This window comes from Salvelinus namaycush, unplaced genomic scaffold (assembly GCF_016432855.1).
Source record: "Salvelinus namaycush isolate Seneca unplaced genomic scaffold, SaNama_1.0 Scaffold431, whole genome shotgun sequence".
Lineage (NCBI taxonomy): Eukaryota > Metazoa > Chordata > Actinopteri > Salmoniformes > Salmonidae > Salvelinus > Salvelinus namaycush.
The window spans coordinates 134982-141836 of record NW_024061122.1 but is presented as its reverse complement, the minus strand read 5'-3'; positions in this window follow the sequence as shown (position 1 = coordinate 141836).

The following is a 6855-nucleotide window of genomic DNA, read 5'->3' as shown; positions in this document are numbered from 1 at the left end:
CACGTGGGGGGAGGGAAGATAAAAACATTCCCGGGGTTTCTTGTGACGGATCATATCAGATTCAGATTCTATTGTGAAAGTTACCAGATACTTTGTGTACTTTTTATACAAGTATCAATTAAATGTGTGTATTTCAGAAACAATTTAGGGGGAATTTTATGATAGATAATTAAATATGTTATAATGTAATATTTTCTAACTCTGTGTAAAACCTTTTAAGGCCATCTTCTTTTTCTTCTTCATTTTAATCGTGGTTTTGCAAGCCAACCTTAAGAAGCATCACAGCTCCGTTGCGGGCTGGGGTGTGATAGAGACAATGCGAGTGCTCGTCAACAACACTTGCGTGCATAATCAGGGTGGAATACGTCATCTTGTTTCCTTGAAAACTACAAGGAGGTCTGTAGCGACTGATAATGTAATAACTGCCAATAATGTAATATCTGCTAATAATGTCATAACTTTCACATTTAACATTTTATAAATGCCGATAATGTAATAAATTGCCAATAATGTGTAATAAATATGCTGAACGCATAACGTAATACAATTTTTGAGTATAATGTAATAGTTACTACAGTTAGTTATTACATTATGCGTTGATTATGACATTATAAAGTGTGTAACTTTTTTTTCATCAATAGTGTAATGACTTCAACCAATGATGTATTAACAACCTAAAATCACTCTCTTTGTTTAATGTCATGCATATTAAGTGTCACACACTTGAGGAATACTTTTCATTTGCATCCATTGCCACAACAGACTTGCAGGAGGAGGGGTTCACTAACAGACTGACTGACTGACAGATTCACTCACTAACACTTAACCCGTTGACCCAAGGTCAAAATCTCTGTTTTTTCCACCACTTTAATGTATCTGCCTTTACAGTCCTTTTATGTGCCTCACATATGGAAGTATGACACCTTTTCTTCTTCAGGTCAACCAGTACAAGAAACGTTTTAATAGAAAGTTGCCTTAACAGCTCTATTTTACATATGTTCTGGTCTTGTGTAGATGTGACAACATTTTGGGACTGTTTTATCTGTAATATCTAAGTGTGTCGGAATTCAAATGCCTCAATCTCCCTGTTTTTCTCGTCTGGGAAACATGAGTATGGGCCCTCAGAGGGGTTGGATTAAATGCGGAAGACACATTTGGGACTGTATTCTCTGTAATATCTAAGTGTGTTTTACATCATCAGCATGTATTACATCATCAGCATGTATTACGTCATCAGCATGTATTACATCATCAGCATGTATTACATCATCAGCATGTATTAATTACATCATCAGCATGTATTACATCAACAGCATGTATTAATTACATTATCAGCATGTATAACATCATCAGCATGTATTACATCATCAGCATGTATTACATCATCAGCATGTATAACGTCATCAGCATGTATTACGTCATCAGCATGTATTACATCATCAGCATGTATTACATCATCAGCATGTATTACATCATCACCATGTATTACATTATCAGCATGTATTACATCATCAGCATGTATTACATCATCAGCATGTATTACATCATCAGCATGTATTACATTATCAGCATGTATTACATCATCAGCATGTATTATTACATCATCAGCATGTATTACATTATCAGCATGTATTACATCATCAGCATGTATTACATTATAATTGATAATTACATTATCAGCATGTTATCAGCATGCTATCATCAGCATGTATTACATCATCAGCATGTATTATTACATCATCAGCATGTATTACATTATCAGCATGTATTACATCATCAGCATGTATTACATTATAATTGATAATTACATTATCAGCATGTTATCAGCATGCTATTATCAGCATGTATTACGTCATCAGCATGTATTACATCATCAGCATGTATTACATTATAAATGCAAAAGATAATATATTACTACCAGCTATTACATTATTGGCAGTTGTTACATCATCAACTGCCATTTCAGGGCAGATCTCAGTGAAACTCAGTGACCCCTCTGAACAGATGGGGGCCACTAGGTGCAGTGGTTACCTTGGTTACATCATATATGAAGGTACCGCGTAGGTTAGGGGACATTGATTTGTTCATTCATGACGTATGATTTGTCATTATCTATTCTGCATGTGTGTGGTTGCGTGTATGTCAACTGTTGCCCTACTTCTTGCCAATGTCTGCTGCATTCTAATACTGTCCATGGCTACCAGGTTACTGTCTCATACTGTCCATGGCTAGGTTACTGTCTCATACCATCACACTGTCCATGGCTAGGTTACTGTCTCATACCATCACACTGTCCATGGCTAGGTTACTGTCTCATACTGTCCATGGCTAGGTTACAGTCTCATACTGTCCATGGCTAGGTTACTGTCTCATACTGTCCATGGCTAGGTTACTGTCTCATACTGTCCATGGCTAGGTTACTGTCTCACACTGTCCATGGCTAGGTTACTGTCTCATACTGTCTGTCCATGGCTACCAGGTTACTGTCTCATACCATCACACTGTCCATGGCTAGGTTATTGTCTCATACTGTCCATGGCTAGGTTACTGTCTCATACTGTCTGTCCATGGCTACCAGGTTACTGTCTCATACCATCACACTGTCCATGGCTAGGTTATTGTCTCATACTGTCCATGGCTAGGTTACTGTCTCATACTGTCTGTCCATGGCTAGGTTACTGTCTCATACCATCACACTGTCCATGGCTAGGTTACTGTCTCACACTGTCCATGGCTAGGTTACTGTCTCACACTGCCCATGGCTAGGTTACTGTCTCACACTGTCCCTGGCTAGGTTACTGTCTCATACCATCACACTGTCCATGGCTAGGTTACTGTCTCACACTGCCCATGGCTAGGTTACTGTCTCACACTGTCCCTGGCTAGGTTACTGTCTCATACCATCACACTGTCCATGGCTAGGTTACTGTCTCACACTGTCCATGGCTAGGTTACTGTCTCATACCATCACACTGTCCATGGCTAGGTTACTGTCTCACACTGTCCATGGCTAGGTTACTGTCTCACACTGTCCATGGCTAGGTTACTGTCTCACACTGTCCATGGCTAGGTTACTGTCTCATACCATCACACTGTCCTTGGCTAGGTTACTGTCTCATACTGTCCATGGCTAGGTTACTGTCTCATACTGTCTGTCCATGGCTAGGTTACTGTCTCATACCATCACACTGTCCATGGCTAGGTTACTGTCTCATACTGTCCATGGCTAGGTTACTGTCTCAAACCATCACACTGTCCATGGCTAGGTTACTGTCTCATACTGTCCATGGCTAGGTTACTGTCTCATACTGTCCATGGCTAGGTTACAGTCTCAAACCATCACACTGTCCATGGCTAGGTTACTGTCTCATACTGTCCATGGCTAGGTTACTGTCTCATACTGTCTGTCCATGGCTACCAGGTTACTGTCTCATACCATCACACTGTCCATGGCTAGGTTACTGTCTCATACCATCACACTGTCCATGGCTAGGTTACTGTCTCATACTGTCCATGGCTAGGTTACAGTCTCAAACCATCACACTGTCCATGGCTAGGTTACTGTCTCATACTGTCCATGGCTAGGTTACTGTCTCATACTGTCTGTCCATGGCTACCAGGTTACTGTCTCATACCATCACACTGTCCATGGCTAGGTTATTGTCTCATACTGTCCATGGCTAGGTTACTGTCTCATACTGTCTGTCCATGGCTAGGTTACTGTCTCATACCATCACACTGTCCATGGCTAGGTTACTGTCTCACACTGTCCATGGCTAGGTTACTGTCTCACACTGCCCATGGCTAGGTTACTGTCTCACACTGTCCCTGGCTAGGTTACTGTCTCATACCATCACACTGTCCATGGCTAGGTTACTGTCTCACACTGCCCATGGCTAGGTTACTGTCTCACACTGTCCCTGGCTAGGTTACTGTCTCATACCATCACACTGTCCATGGCTAGGTTACTGTCTCACACTGTCCATGGCTAGGTTACTGTCTCATACCATCACACTGTCCATGGCTAGGTTACTGTCTCACACTGTCCATGGCTAGGTTACTGTCTCACACTGTCCATGGCTAGGTTACTGTCTCACACTGTCCATGGCTAGGTTACTGTCTCATACCATCACACTGTCCTTGGCTAGGTTACTGTCTCATACTGTCCATGGCTAGGTTACTGTCTCATACTGTCTGTCCATGGCTAGGTTACTGTCTCATACCATCACACTGTCCATGGCTAGGTTACTGTCTCATACTGTCCATGGCTAGGTTACTGTCTCAAACCATCACACTGTCCATGGCTAGGTTACTGTCTCATACTGTCCATGGCTAGGTTACTGTCTCATACTGTCCATGGCTAGGTTACAGTCTCAAACCATCACACTGTCCATGGCTAGGTTACTGTCTCATACTGTCCATGGCTAGGTTACTGTCTCATACTGTCTGTCCATGGCTACCAGGTTACTGTCTCATACCATCACACTGTCCATGGCTAGGTTACTGTCTCATACCATCACACTGTCCATGGCTAGGTTACTGTCTCATACTGTCCATGGCTAGGTTACAGTCTCAAACCATCACACTGTCCATGGCTAGGTTACTGTCTCATACTGTCCATGGCTAGGTTACTGTCTCATACTGTCTGTCCATGGCTACCAGGTTACTGTCTCATACCATCACACTGTCCATGGCTAGGTTATTGTCTCATACTGTCCATGGCTAGGTTACTGTCTCATACTGTCTGTCCATGGCTAGGTTACTGTCTCATACCATCACACTGTCCATGGCTAGGTTACTGTCTCACACTGTCCATGGCTAGGTTACTGTCTCACACTGCCCATGGCTAGGTTACTGTCTCACACTGTCCCTGGCTAGGTTACTGTCTCATACCATCACACTGTCCATGGCTAGGTTACTGTCTCACACTGCCCATGGCTAGGTTACTGTCTCACACTGTCCCTGGCTAGGTTACTGTCTCATACCATCACACTGTCCATGGCTAGGTTACTGTCTCACACTGTCCATGGCTAGGTTACTGTCTCATACCATCACACTGTCCATGGCTAGGTTACTGTCTCACACTGTCCATGGCTAGGTTACTGTCTCACACTGTCCATGGCTAGGTTACTGTCTCACACTGTCCATGGCTAGGTTACTGTCTCATACCATCACACTGTCCTTGGCTAGGTTACTGTCTCATACTGTCCATGGCTAGGTTACTGTCTCATACTGTCTGTCCATGGCTAGGTTACTGTCTCATACCATCACACTGTCCATGACTAGGTTACTGTCTCATACTGTCCATGGCTAGGTTACTGTCTCAAACCATCACACTGTCCATGGCTAGGTTACTGTCTCATACTGTCCATGGCTAGGTTACAGTCTCAAACCATCACACTGTCCATGGCTAGGTTACTGTCTCATACTGTCCATGGCTAGGTTACTGTCTCATACTGTCCATGGCTAGGTTACTGTCTCAAACCATCACACTGTCCATGGCTAGGTTACTGTCTCATACTGTCCATGGCTAGGTTACAGTCTCATACTGTCCATGGCTAGGTTACAGTCTCATACTGTCCATGGCTAGGTTACAGTCTCATACTGTCCATGGCTAGGTTACAGTCTCATACTGTCCATGGCTAGGTTACTGTCTCATACTGTCCATGGCTAGGTTACTGTCTCATACTGTCCATGGCTAGGTTACTGTCTCAGACTGTCCATGGCTAGGTTACTGTCTCAGACTGTCCATGGCTAGGTTACTGTCTCATACTGTCCATGGCTAGGTTACTGTCTCATACTGTCCATGGCTAGGTTACTGTCTCATACTGTCCATGGCTAGCAAAATATAGTCATTACTAGATCCCTTAATAATGGCAGCCACACATCCATGGTTGATTAACACTGTTGTTGCTTTGTAGAGCAGCTCATTGAGTTTTGTCCTGATGAGTTGTTTATTATCATCCTCCAGTGTTTTTCCAGTCTCACTGATAACAGTCAACTCAGGTTACTCACCTTTCAGGTTTACATGTGTACTGTTTTATCCACACCTCCCTGACCCCTATCCTTACCTTCAACACCTTACCCTTCAGGACAGAACGGGTAGCGTAAGAGAGAGAGAGACAGACAGAGAGAGAGAGAGACAGAGAGAGACGGAGAGAGAGAGAGAGAGACAGAGAGACAGAGAGCGAGAAAGACAGAGACAGAGAGAGAAAGATAGAGAGAGAGAGACGGAGAGAGAGAGACAGAGAGAGAGAGAGAGAGAGAGAGAGACAGAGAGAAAGAGAGAGAGACAGAGAGACAGAGAGAAAGAGAGAGAGAGAGACAGAGAGAAAGAGAGAGAGAGAGAGAGACGGAGAGACAGAGAAAATACTAAAATCCACGATCATCAGCCACTATTGTGAACACTGGTCTTCTTCACGGTGAGTTAAACAGACACATCTATAATTTTCTATCAAGGGGGTACATCTTTGTTAGTGGTCTCATACCATTGTTGAGTTTCACAGTTTGAAATGGTCTTACATGATATTGATTGAGAGATGCATCATTGAGAGCAGTTGGTAGCTGGGATTTCTGTATCCCTGTGTGTTTTTCTGAGATCTTTAACTTTATTTGTTCAGGAAAGGCTATGGCATGGTTAGTGTTCTGTTATCACAGTTCTCAATAAGGTGCAAGCCATAACACTATTAAGCCCTAACAACACTATTAAGCCATAGCAACACTATTAAGCTCTAACAACACTATTAAGTCATAGCAACACTATTAAGCCCTAACAACACTATTAAGTCATAGCAACACTATTAAGCCCTAACAACACTATTAAGTCATAGCAACACTATTATGCTCTAACAACAC